At 54.4% G+C, this 13,840-nt stretch overlaps 1 non-coding gene and 2 pseudogenes across 1 annotated transcript; all 3 read right to left on the bottom strand.

Moving 5' to 3' along the window:
- LOC144771023 (28S ribosomal RNA) overlaps window positions 1-3,790 on the bottom strand; it is an 8,009-nt pseudogene extending 4,219 nt beyond the window's left edge.
- A 436-nt stretch (window positions 3,791-4,226) lies between these two features.
- Window positions 4,227-4,380, bottom strand: LOC144771144 (5.8S ribosomal RNA). Its single transcript, XR_013599144.1, has one exon. It is a non-coding gene; the product is annotated as a 5.8S ribosomal RNA (ribosomal RNA).
- Window positions 4,381-5,322: 942 nt separating this feature from the next.
- On the bottom strand, window positions 5,323-7,075 carry LOC144771344 (18S ribosomal RNA; annotated as a pseudogene).
- Window positions 7,076-13,840: the final 6,765 nt, after the last annotated feature.

Genomic DNA, 13,840 nt, shown 5'->3' with positions numbered 1-13,840 from the left:
GGTGTAGGACTTATATCACTGGTGTTTTCTGTGATATAAGTCACTACCTCATCCATCTGATCCATAGCAGCATCGTGTTGCTCTACTTTTTGGGTGTACTTCTCGATTTCTGTGATTCTGTCTTCCAGTTCATCAAACTTCTTGATTTTTTGCGCACGTTTGCGGTTGACAAAGTCTTTGCGCTTTTCGGTTGTTTCTTCTATTGTAACCTCTGGTTCATCGCAAGAGACGTTTTCCGAAACATTTGATGCTTGCAGTACATCTTTTGCAGATTTTTTGCTTTAATCTCTTCTATCTCTTCTTTTTTCTGCAATTTGTTTTCTGTTTGTATTGTCAAAATGTGGAACCATCAGCGCATTATTATTCCTCTTATTTTCATATACTTTTTCCAATTCTGCTAGTAGCAGTATTTCTTCCTGTGACCATAATTTTGACGGTTTGCTGCTTGCTAGAGCTGCTAGTCTAGCCTCATTTTGCGCTCTTGGATGCGCATGCTGAGCATGTTGAGAAACACCAATTTTTGTTCCAAATCTGAGGTCACAGAAACTGCACAGGAATGGCAGCTCTCCTACTTGAGGTCTTCCTTTACATTTGGCATAATGGCATGCAATATTGTGGTATTCGGCTTCTTTATCACATTTTGAACAGTACGTTTAAGATAGAAGCCTTTGTGTTTGTTGGAGACATGTTTTCTCAGTTCTTTAAAAGTTCCCATTATGTCTCCACATAAGTCACATTTATATTTTTCGTTTGGGTACTTCCAATAAGTGACTTTTTTTGTGTAGTCAATTTTCTTTGTTATTACATTTTCGCTGACCTCGTACACAACGAGGAGATTTTCAAAATTTGAAGTACCAATGTCATTCTTGGCTGAGGAGGCCACAAACTCGATGGATTTGCTGAGGTCTATTGTTGTGTCTTGTTCTGCTATGGAGGGTGAACTAGGGCCTATATCGTGATCTGAATCTTTGTTTACTGTTGCATTGTTGGAAGTGGGTGTTGGTCTGTCAAATTCGGTGAGGAGGTTAATGATTTCTGGGAAAGGCAGCACCTCCTTACGCCATCTTAACGGGGTTTTTATTCTCCAGGAACTACCCCATCTGGAATTGTTTGCTTCGCCATTTCTCACTATCACGCTCGCTGCCATGATAGAACCTTGTTTAGCCTGTCTCTATATGCTTCTCTACGCAGAGTCTAGCACTACAGAGGCAGTTACCGGCGGGACCACTGGGAGGTAAAGGCCACTACAACCAACCGAGTTTACCAGCGCTTCATTGAATTTCTTCACTTTGACATTCAGAGCACCGGGCAGAAATCACATTGTGTCAACACCCGCCTCGGGCTTTCGCGATGCTTTGTTTTAATTAAACAGTCGGATTCCCGTAGTCTGCACCAGTCTAAGTCAGCTGCTAGGCGTCGGCCGAGGCAGAACACCGACCCCGCACCCTCGGGGAGGGGGCACGGGAGAGGCGACCACCGCAGCTGGGGCGATCCACAGGAGGGGCCCGGCTCAAGTCCAGAGTCACCGCCGCCCCGGAGGGAGGCGCCTCGCCAGCCGCAGCGCGCGCCCAGCCCCGCTTTGAGGCCCAGCCCGACCGACCTAGCCCTTAGAGACAATCCTTATCCTGAAGTTACGGATCTGACTTGCCGACTTCCCTTACCTACATTGTTCCAACATGCCAGAGGCTGTACACCTTGGAGACCTGCTGCGGATATGGGTACGGCCCGGCGCGAGATTTACACCATCTCCCCCGGATTTTCAAGGACCAGTGAGAGCTCACCAGACGCCGCTGGAACCGCAACGCTTTCCAAGGCTCGGCCCCTCTCTCGGGGCGAACCCATTCCAGGGCACCCTGCCCTTCACAAAGAAAAGAGAACTCTCCCCGGGGCTCCCGCCGGCTTCTCCGGGATTGTTTGCATTACAGCACTCGACGCCGCAAGGGCGCCCGTCTCTGCCACTCCGGGTTCAGGGATCTGAACCCTACTCCCTTTCGATCAGCCACGGGCAACAGAGGCCATCGCCCGTCCCTTCCGAACGGCGCACGTCCATCTCTTAGGACCGACTGACCCATGTTCAACTACTGTTCACATGGAACCCTTCTCCACTTCAGCCTTCAAAGTTCTTGTTTGAATATTTGCTACTACCACCAAGATCTGCACCTGTGGCGGCTCCACCCGGGCCCTCGCCCCGGGTTTCCGTGCTCACCGCAGAGGCCCTCCTACTTGTCATGGATTAGTCCCCCTGGCTCTAAGCGCCGGGGACGGCCGGGTATGGGCCCGACGCTCCAGCTCCATCCTTTTTCAGGGCTAGTTGATTCGGCAGGTGAGTTGTTACACACTCCTTAGCGGATTTCGACTTCCATGGCCATCGTCCTGCTGCCTATATAAACCAACACCTTTTCTGGGGCTGATGAGTGTCAGCATTGGGCGCCTTAACCCGGCATTCGGTTCATCCCGCAGCGCCAGTTCTGCTTACCAAAAGTGGCCCACCAGGCACTCGCATTCCATGCCCCGCTCCATGCCAGCAAGCCGGGCTTCATACCCATTTAAAGTTTGAGAATAGGCTGAGATCGTTTCGGCCCCAAGACCTCTAATCATTCGCTTTACCAGATAAAACTGGGGGCTCTGAGCGCCAGCTATCCTGAGGGAAACTTCGGAGGGAACCAGCGATTTGATTAGTCTTTCGCCCCTATACCCAGGTTGGATGACCGATTTGCACGTCAGGCCCGCTATGGACCTCCACCAGAGTTTCCTCTGGCTTCGCTCTGCCCAGGCATAGCTCACCATCTTTCGGGTACTATCACGCATGCTCAAGCTCCACCTCCCCGACTGAGCGGGCGAGACGGGCCGGTGGTGTGCCCGCCGCTAGAAGCGCGGTGGGATCCCACCTCAACCGGTGCGCGCCGGCCCTCACCTTCATTGTGCCACAGGGTTTCACTCGGCCCTTCGACTCGTGCACGTGTTAGACTCCTTGGTCCATGTTTCAAGGCGGGTCAGGTGGGTAACCAACATCGTCGCAGACCCCTGGCGCCCGGAGTGGGCCTCCCTGCCCGGCGGCGCGACGCGGTCGGGGCGCACTGAGAACAGTCTGCCCCAGTCGACAGTCGCGCAGGGGGCCCCGTCCCCTTCAACTGCCCCAGCACCCCCTGAGGGGCGGCTGGGGACGTGTGCCTGGGGGAGGGTGCGGAGGCGGTAGAATTTTCCTCGGCCCCGCGGACACGGCAAAGCTACTACCAGGGGGGCTGTAACACCCTCTGCCGGAGCAGGCGCCGGTCCCGCACAGGGGATCTGGAACTCCCGGGCCACCGACCTTCCCGCTGTGTTGAATCCTCCGGGCGGACTGCACGGACCCCACCCATTTACCTCTCAACAGTTTCACGCCCTCTTGAACTCTCTCTTCAAAGTTCTTTTTAACTTTCCCTTATGGTACTTGTTGGCTATCGGTCTTGTGCCCGTATTTAGCCTTAGATGGAGTTTACCACCCGCTTTGGGCTGCATTCCCAAGCAATCCGACTCTGAGAAGACCCGATCCCGGCGCGCCGGGGGCCACTACCGGGGGGCCCTACCGTCCGTGGGGTGAGCCTCGATCAGAAGGACTTGGGCCCCCTGAGCGACGCCAGGGAGTCGGTCTTCTGTACGCCACATTTCCCGCGCCCGCCGCCAGGCGGGGATTCGGCGCTGGGCTCTTCACTCTTCACTCGCCGTTTCTGGGGGAATCTTGGATAGTTTCTTTTCCTCCACTTAGTAATATGCTTAAATTCAGCGGGTTGCCACGTCTGATCTGAGGTCGTAGTCGGACGAATGATGCCGGAGCGTCAAAGGGGGTTGCCAGGCCACCCTGCCGGAGCAGGGGGGTCTGGCATCCCAGCATCACGCGCCCTCTTTCCCCAGATCACATCTGGAAGGGTTTCGCCTTCCCCGGCAAGCCGGCCGCAGAGGTGGGAGCCCAAGGCACATGTGCATGGGCAGCCGGTGGGACACACAGACAGTCACGTGCGGCACGCAGCCAGGCGCCCCAGGACGGGTCCCGGGACAGGCCGGTTGCCAGGCCCTTTCACAGGGGCCAGGCGCATCGGCAGCATACCTCCGCGGCAGGACCCGGCGAGGGACCCTGCCACAGGCAATCGGGGGGTTTGACCTTGTGGGGGGATGAAGGGGAAGCAGAACTAACCCTGCGATGGCCCCAGGTGCATCCCGGGGAAGCCCCGGGGCGATTGACTATCGAGCGACCATCAGACAGGCGTAGCCTAGGGCGGAACCCGGGACCGCAAGGTGCGTTCGAAGTGTCAATGAACAATGTGTCCCGCAATTCACACTAATTCTCGCAGCTAGCTGCATTCTTCATCGAGGCACGAGCCGAGTGATCCACCGCCAAGAGTCACTGGCAACTTTTCGAAAACGTTCGCCCACCTGCGGGTGCAGGAGAGGCGGGAGGAAGGTTACTCCATCCGTCCACCGCCCACGCCCCCTCTGGGAGTCAGACTGCACAGTTGGGAGAAAAAAACATTGCCAGGCGCTCGGCCTGGGAGTCCCCCCACCCATGGGCGAGGAAGGGGGCTCCCTGTGCGACGGGAGCAGGCAGCCCCGCAGCCACCGGTCCCTCCCGGGAACACCAGGAGGGACCGCACGAGTCTTCAAACCCCTCGGCCCGGCTGCACGGGACCAGGTCAAACCGGGTACCTGGCAACGAGGAAGGGTCGCTCCACCTGCACGTCAGCCATCCGTCGCCGGGCGGTCCCGAGCCATGCCGGCGGGCTGGCAATTAGCCCATCACCATCATCGCCCGGGTGGGAGGCACATGAAGGGACGAGCCAGGTGGCTCCCCATCTCACACGCCTCCCACCGAGAGGAGCCAAGATCCCCTCATAGGCCCTTGGCCCCTTCTCTTTCAGGCCGCCCTGCCGTGGCAGAAGGGACACTCCCCGGTAGCCCGGAACCCGGTCGAGCCGGGACTCGGGCATGGGAGGGCCCAGCCAGCGCCAGGGTCTTTCAAGGGAGGGGTGGTACCAGCCCAGGGATGCACTGCCATTCGGTTTCCCCCCACCCGAGGGGATGTCGTGCCGGATGAACTTGGGTTCTGTCTCGGAGAGGGACTGGGGCTGCCCCCCATCCCTGGTCCCTCACACGTCGGTCAGGCCTTCCCTGGGGGAAAAGGCCCTCCGAAGTCCCTGTCCTCACCCAAGCACCCCATGTGGCTGCGGACCGCTCCACCGGCCGGGGCGCACCAGGGCAGGGCCGGGCCCTGTGCCTACGGTGTGTGCTTTCAGGAAGCGGCTGAGGGCTTCAGGCTGGCACCGACGGTCACTCGGGCCACTCCGCCGTTAATGTTCCTTTCGCAGGTTCACCTACTGAAACCTTGTTATGACTTTTACTTCTTCTAGATAGTCAAGTTTGATTGTCTTCTCGGCGCTCCGCCAGGGCCGTTGCCGACCCCGGCGGGGCCGATCCGAGGACCTCACTAAACCATCCAATTGATAGGAGTGACGGGTGGTGTGTACAAAGGGCAGGGACTTAATTAACGTGAGCTTATGACCCGCACTTACTGGGAATTCATCGTTCATGGGAAATAATTACAAACCCCAATCCCTATCACGAACGGGTTCAGTGGGTTACCCGCACCAGTCTGTGAAGGGTAGACACACGCTGATCCATTCAGTGTAGCGCGTGCAGCCCCGGACATCTAAGGGCATCAGAGATCTGTAATTCCTCTATCTCGTGTGGCTGAACGCCACTTGTTCCTCTAAGAAGTTGTGTGCCGACCGCTGGGGGGCGCGTAACGAGTTAGCATGGAGGAGTCTCGTTCGTTATCGGAATTAACCAGACAAATCGCTCCACCCAACTAAGAACGGCCATGCACCACCACCCACAGAATCGAGAAAGAGCTATCAATCTGTCAATCCTTTCCGTGCCCGGGCCGGGTGAGGTTTCCCGTGTTGAGTCAAATTACGCTGCAGCCTCCACTCCTGGTCGTGCCCTTCAGTCAATTCCTTTAAGTTTCAGCCATGCAACCATACTCCCCCCAGAACCCAAAGACTTTGGTTTCCGGGAAGCTGCTCGGCGGGTCATGGGAATAACGCCGCCGGATCGCTAATCGGCATCGTTTATGGTCGGAACTACGACGGTATCTGATCGTCTTCGAACCTCCGACTTTCGTTCTTGATTAATGAAAACATTCTTGGCAAATGCTTTCGCTTTGGTTCGTCTTGAGCTGGCCCAAGAATTTCACCTCTAGCGGCACAATACGAATGCCCCCGGCCGTCCCTCTTAATAATGGCCCCAGTTCCGAAAACCAACAAAATAGAACCTATTCCATTATTCCTAGCTGAAGTATTCATCCGACCGGCCTGCTTTGAACACTCTAATTTTTTCAAAGTAAACGCTTTGGACCCCCAGGACACTCAGTCAAGAGCATCAAGGGGGCACCGGGAGGCAGGGGCTGGGACAGGCGGTTGTTTGCCTCGCGGCGGACCGCCAGCTCGATCCCAAGATCCAACTACAAGCTTTTTAACTGCAGCAACTTTAATATACACTATTGGAGCTCGAATTACCGCTGCACCAGACTTGCCCTCCAATGGATAATTATTAAAGGATTTAAAGTGTAATCATTCCAATTACAGGGCCTCGAAATTTTTTGTCACTACCTCCCAGAGTCAAGAGTGGGTAATTTGCGAGCCTGCTGCCTTTCTTGGATGTAGTAGCCGTTTCTCAGGCTCCCTCTCCAGAATGGAACCCTGATTCCCTGTTACCCGTGGTCACTATGGTAGGCACAGAAAGTGCCATTGAAAGTTGATAGGGCAGACATTCGAATGTATCGTCGCCGTCACGGGGATGTGCGATCGGTCCGAGGTTATCTAGAGTCACCAAAGCGGCCGGGCAAGCCGGGATTGGTCTTGGTCTGATAAATGCATGCATCCCGGGAGGTGAGCACTCGTCGGCATGTATTAGCTCTAGAATTACCACAGTTATCCAAGTAACAGATGGCGTGATCAAAGGAACCATAACTGATTTAATGAGCCATTCGCAGTTTCACTCTGCCTGCCGACCAGCATATGCTACCGGCAGGATCAGCCAGGTAGCCGCATCTGATGATGGGGTGGGAGCCGCATGCCCATCTCCCCGATAGGTAACCTTTGAGCAACCCTCCATCACTCGGGAACCTGCCAGGGGAAGGTGCCCGCCGGCGGGCGGGAGGGCTCGCTGGAGGGGTGTGGAGTGGTGCAGTCGCCTTGGCACCGGTGGGCCCAGTCATCTCCCCCGGGAGAGAGAGGCAGGCCGAAGCGCAGCCTGAGAGAGACGCAGGGGTGCCGGGGCCTGCCGGCGGTGGAACCCCTCGGAACGATTGTTCTGAGCTGCTGTGGAAATATGCTGGGCGGAGAGAGGTGACGGCATGGCGCACAGGGCCCACAGACCTGCCGGCCAAGCAGCAGCCAAGGGCCTGGCGCCACCCGACCCCTTCCGCTTGGGTCAGACCACTGGGGGCACGAGCTGCTGGGGCCACTCAGCCTTCGCTCTGCTGGGTAGGGTGAACGACCTACCCCCATGTGGCAGGCCCTCCCTCAAGTCGGACGGTCCATGCGGGGTGGAAGCTCTTTGCTTGAAACAACAGCCGAGGCTGGCCAAGCAGTCCATCCGGTGGGCCCTGTCATCTCCCCCGGGAGAGAGAGGCAGGCCGAAGCGCAGCCTGAGAGAGACGCAGGGGTGCCGGGGCCTGCCGGCGGTGGAACCCCTCGGAACGATTGTTCTGAGCTGCTGTGGAAATATGCTGGGCGGAGAGAGGTGACGGCATGGCGCACAGGGCCCATAGACCTGCCGGCTAAGCAGCAGCCAAGGGCCTGGCGCCACCCGACCCCTTACACTTGGGTCAGACCACTGGGGGCACGAGCTGCTGGGGCCACTCAGCCTTCGCTCTGCTGGGTAGGGTGAACAACCTACCCCCATGTGGCAGGCCCTCCCTCAAGTCGGACGGTCCATGCGGGGTGGAAGCTCTTTGCTTGAAACAACAGCCGAGGCTGGCCAAGCAGTCCAACCCTAAACGGACCAAGAGTGCCCAATCGATCAGAGTACAGCCGGGGCATCCCCTGGGAGTCCACCCTGCGCAGGGGGTATGCTGGCTTAGCATCCCCTGCCTGTCTGCTGCCGGGGCAAGGAGACTCAGAAAAAAGGACCATCGGAAAGGGGCCCGAGAAGCAGGTGCGTACCCGGGCCCCTGGGGACCCTGGCAGGCGGGCCATGGGTGCTGCCTTCCCCTGTCTCGGCATCGCCGGACCTCACGGAGGTCTGCCTGAACAAACTCGGAGAAAAATGACCATCAGGAAGGGGCTGAGAGACAGGTGCGTACCTAGGCTCCTGGGGGGCCCTGGGGGCCACAGTGGGAGGGGCCCCTATGCCACCTTCCCCCGTTTCAGCTTCGCCAGACCTCACGTAGGTCTGCCTGAGCAAACTCAGAGAAAAAAGACCATCGGGAAGGGGCTGAGAGGCAGGTGCGTCCCCGGGCCCCTTGGGGTCCCGGTGGGCAGGCCCGGGTGCCGCCTTACCCTGTCTCACAAATACCAAAGGAAGGGGCCAGTGCTGATAATATTTACTTAGGGCTAGGACTAGTCCTCCGTAGACAGAAAATTAATTCCAGAAAGGGTACTGCTGTTTAGTCGCAATTTTATTTTGTAGAAAATCAACAATTTGTCATAAAATGTATCTTTACATTAGAGAAGAAAGCATTGGAAAAAATCAAGAAGAGAACGGACACATCAGGTTGCATTCAATTGAACACATCAAACATTCGAAACTTCAATCATGTCACATTCACAACACATTCGGCACATTCAGACTTAACTAAAGCATACCACATATTACTGTTGCAAAAGGAGAGAAATACAAAACTAGGTCTGCGTCAATTGAACCTTTGCAACAGTAATATGTGGCATGCTTTAGTTAAGTCTGAATGTCTATGGAGGACTAGTCCTAGCCCTAAGTAAATATTATCAGCACTGGCCCCTTCCTTTGTTATTTGCTATATAGGCTCAGCCTTGCTGATTAGAGCCAACCCTATTTTGTTCTCTTACCCTGTCTCAGGCATTGCGTGCGACCAGATAGCTGAGGGGAAAGGTACAACCAGATGGCCAGGATCAAAAGGACTCCCAGCTGCCCACCCTGAGCCTTCACGGTAGGGCTCCTGCCTACCCACGCAGGGCAGGGCACGGGGGCTCGGGGACCCCGGCTGAGCCTCAGACACGGGGAAGACCACCGGAGCTCTCTGGCCCGGATGCCTGGGGAGGACTGCCCGGGACCCATGGAGCCTGTCCCGAGCACTCGGCCATGCCGTTGGCCTGGAGGAGGGAGCCCCGGACGCCTGGGGGAAGACTGGCCGGGACCCATGGAGCCTGTCCCGGGCACTCGGCCATGCCGTTGGCCTGGAACCCCCATGGACGGAGGAGAGGTGTTGTCTGAGCATAGCCCATCAGGTCACCGGCAGTGCACTGCCAGCCCGGGAGAGGTGTCCGGGCATACCCTGCCCCTAGTAATCCGGAGGAAGGCTATCCCTCTTTCTTGGAACCCGCGCACACAGGGTGACGGAGGGGACCCAGGGCGCGGAGGCACCTGACCTCCTGGAGCCCTTGCTGGGATCAAAGAGGCAAATGGCACCTCATCTGGACTTCCAGGGAAGCCCAGCCATCTGGTCGCCCCATTGGAAAGCATTGCGTGCAACCAGATGCCCGAGGGGAAAGGTGCGACCAGATGGCCAGGAGGGAGAGGGAGAGGTGTCCGGGCATACCCTGCCCCTAGTAATCCAGAGGAAGGTTACCCCTCTTTCTTGGAGCCCGCGCACACAGAGTGACGGAGGGGACCCAGGGTGCGGAGGCGCCCGACCTCCTGCAGCTGGGATCGGGGAGGCAAATGGCTCCTCATCGGGACTTCCAGGGAAGACCGGCCATCTGGTCGCCCTATTGGAAAGCATTGTGTGCAACCAGATGGCCGAGGGGAAAGGTGCGACCAGATGGCCAGGACCGAAAGAACTCCCAGCTGCCCACCCGAGCCTTCACAGAAGGGCTCCCACCCCGCCTGCCCTTGTAGGGCTCCGGGGCTGCAGGGCTCGGGGGCTGCAGGGCTCTGGGGCTCCAGGGCTCCAGGACTGCAGGGCTCCGGGGGCTCCAAAACCCCACGCTGGGCCTCAGGCATGGGGAGGCCCGCAAGCGCTCCTGGGGCCCAGCTGCCCGAGGTAGGGCTGCCTGGGAGCCTTGCAGATCTCTGGGGCTCTGCACCAGGGACACTTGTCTCGAGCAGATGGACTCTTGGCAGGCCGTAGGACGGGGGCTCCCAAACCCAGGCCCCGGGGCCGGTCCCTGCTTTCCAACCCAACCAGGCCGGGGAGATCAGGGAGTCTGCCCAGGCACGAGGGACCCCTGTCCCGGCCACACGGACCCTCAGGACGTGCCCTTGTTTTCCACACATTTTTTCCAAAATTCTGCGTAGTGTGCGTAGTGGCGCTGCACAAACTACGCCCAGCCCTAAATATAACCTAAGCCCAGTTCCATATGTGCTATAAGGGTTGCAGTAGATTTTGGGACACCAAAACGTCTACACTAAAAACTGTTTTCAGCAGCCTGACGTTCCCCAAGGGGATACATAGCCCCAACACTAGCCCCATAGGTGCCAACTGGCAAACATTTACTTTTAAATAGCTGAAGCATCTTCCGAATCGGCTTTTGGCCCAGTCGTTTGGCAAATCTAAATATTGCATCACCAACCACCCCCATTTTCTGCGCTCTTTGAATTATTAAATGGTCCCAGCTCCCATTGGTATCCAATAGTATACCTCAATAATTAAAAGTAAGCGTTTTCTCGATGGGTCTTCCTTCCATAAAAAAATGTTTTAGACTTAATATTTTTAGGGCTACATGATATTATAAAACACTTTTGCTAGTTCTCCTTAACCCTTAAGCTCTGCATAAAATTATTAAACATCCTAAAGTTACTACAGCCAGTGGCTATGAGGGCATCCATTTTATGGAGAATTTAAATCCAAAAAAAGAAATTTGCTAAGAATAACTTCATATTTCCCCTTTTTTTGATACGCATGGTAGCACTTTTCTATCGGGCTCCACCTCAGTTTTAGATCTGGCTATTGCTCTCTATGCAAAAAGAACAATTGATGGACAGAATGCAGAACAATGTCATACCTTCCCCCCAGTACAGAGATCTGGGCCTAAATCCATAGTTTTTTTGCTCACCATGCCATTCCAGTACGCAAATCAGTCTTGAACCTGCGCCCAATGGGAACAGTCCAGCCTGAACTGCCAGGCCAGGTCCTCCCTGGACTGCAAACAAGCATTCTATTGCTCTCTATGATCATGCAAGTTACTCCGTCTGCAGCTAAGGTCCACTGGGCCGTTACCACCACAGACACCCTGGGAGCTTCTGGAAAATCCTCCCAATCATCTTCCACAGTCTTCGTCAACCTGCTATGCTGCATTAGTAATGATAATAATGCGTAACAATCTTCTGTATTCACTCAAGTGGATTGTATCCCAACTTCATTATATTCACATGAATAGTATGTGACTGTCAGATCAGTAATGCATGCAACTGATTGAACAGTATTTATGAGTCCTTCTCATATTAATAAAATGTTGTTAATATTTGGGTTTTTGTTTTTCTTATTTGCAGTCCTGAGGGTGCCATTCAGTTCGAAAAACTTGTTGCGTAATAGTTTTGTATCAATCATTAAATTGATTTTCATGATTGCATATGACTAGAAATAAATCTCAGTTTCGTCCAGCTACTCAGTTGGTGATCCGCTTAGCTAAGGGTTTGAAACTGATTAAATGTGGGTTAAGGTGATAACAATGAGGGTACTTAAGCACTGTGTCTAATCTCTTGTTGCCAAATTGTTAAAGATGAACGCGGAAGGAGTTATTCACATGAAATACCTGCTGTAGCTCTAATTTCAGCACAGGTGTTGAACCAGTTCTCGCCCTGGGTGCATTTTTTAGATGGCTTTACTTGCCAAACTGCTGTAGAAAAGAAGGGGAATGGTTACATTTGAGAATTGTGCCTGCCCCTTCAGACACTTACTGGTAACAATCGCTCACATGACAGCTGCATGCTCAAGAAGCAGCAACTCTGGCATATCTAGAACTGCCCTTCATAGGTGTACGCTTCATTTGTTTTCCGGTAGTTATCCACCTTTAGACATATTGCAACTACTATGCAAAATAATATAAGTAACAAAAATCAAGTGTTCCTGGTTCTTTCCTCTCATGTGGCATCTTTGGCATGTGGGGAGGAATTCATAGATCACAACCCACTCCCCACCAGATCTACCTCTTGTGAGAAGCTGGCTTGGTATATGGTGCACACTTATGTAAGTGAATACCCCGCATCAATCAAGGCAACCCTTATGGTGATTTTAGTGGTCTTAGACAACCTTAGAAAGCTCTCTAAGTGGTAGCTGTCGAGAGCTGCCTTCAGGCTTAGTCCAGAAGGAGTATAAAGCAGCTTATTTTACAAGAACGTAATCTTATAGTTATAGATTAAGTGAAAAGGAACCACACAGTGTAGTTATAAAAATATGTATTTATTATAAGACACTCACTAACACATACAAATATCTCCTACCCGGAGAAATACACAATGAACATAATACTTTGCAGAGAAAACATGTAAATAGCACGAAATACACAATGGTCACCAGGGGGAGACCAAACCATATACTAAAATAATGGTATGCGAACCATGACTCGAGTCAAGACTATACACAGAAGACGTAGAAATGCCGGGGACCCAAGGAAGCACCTGAGGTAAGTAACCAGGAACCTCACATAGGCCTTGTGCAGAGTAGGCACACGACTGCGGACACAATACAAGTCAATGTGTAAGTTGCTGTTGTAATTTTAGAGAAGAAGGACCCTTCTCAGTGGACCTTAAAGAAACCCAGTGGTAGACAGAAGGTTGGAGAGCCAGGGAAGCCGGGTGCATAGGTGTGAAGTGGCGTCGGAAACTGCAGTCGAACCCAATGGAGGACTTCAGGAAGATGCCGCTGCTGGAGAAGGTGAAAGTGTCTGGTGGAACCCAAAGGTGGATTCAGGAGGAGAATTACCTGCAAGCAGAGGGATAGAGTCTATGCCACTCAGGAGTAACCAGGATGCAAGGAAGACGAATGCCTACTGATGCCGGGTGTTGCAGGAGAGCTGACGGTCACCTTGGAGCTGCAGCTATGCGGACCAGGCAATGCTGTGAAACACCAGGAACCATTCACAAGTGGTCCCACATTGGATGTTGAGAGCTGAGGGGTCGGTGTCCGTCGGGAGCACCAACAAGCCTTGGCAACCGCAACCAATGTGGAAAGCAAAAAAGGTGCTGTGTCGGGACTAGCAAGGTCCAGGGGACTCGTCACAAGCAGTGGAGTCAGAGCAGGCCCTGAGCAATCAGAGGAGTCTGCTAAAGTCAAGGAAGACCCCCAAGAGGACCCTTGGACCAGAGGCAATGGAGTCGCAAGAGGACCTCAAGCAGCTCACCAAAGATGCAGGCTCACAGTGCAAGTGATGCAGTGAGGATGAAGATCTTAGTCACAGGAGATGCTTGAGGTTGGGGCTACTTGGAGCCTGAAGATCTTGGAAGAAGGAAGGCAACCTTTGCAACGGCAAGTCAATGCAGTACACAGGGGTTCTGTTCCTTTTGCTCCGACGAGGGAAACTGGCCTCAAACTTGGTGAGAGGACAGGGCAGTCCTCAAGGGATGTGAAGAACCACCACGTGTTGCTGAGCCTTTCGGAGTCTGTGGGAGCCCAGCATCAGCAGACAAGTCAGCTTTGTTGCGGTGCCTGCAGATGCACATAAGTGACTCC

The sequence above is a fragment of the Lissotriton helveticus genome, chromosome 7 (assembly GCF_964261635.1).
Source record: "Lissotriton helveticus chromosome 7, aLisHel1.1, whole genome shotgun sequence".
In the NCBI taxonomy this organism is placed as follows: Eukaryota; Metazoa; Chordata; class Amphibia; order Caudata; family Salamandridae; genus Lissotriton; species Lissotriton helveticus.
The sequence above is the reverse complement of the archived record's forward strand: the minus strand, read 5'-3'. Positions and strand labels throughout refer to the sequence as shown.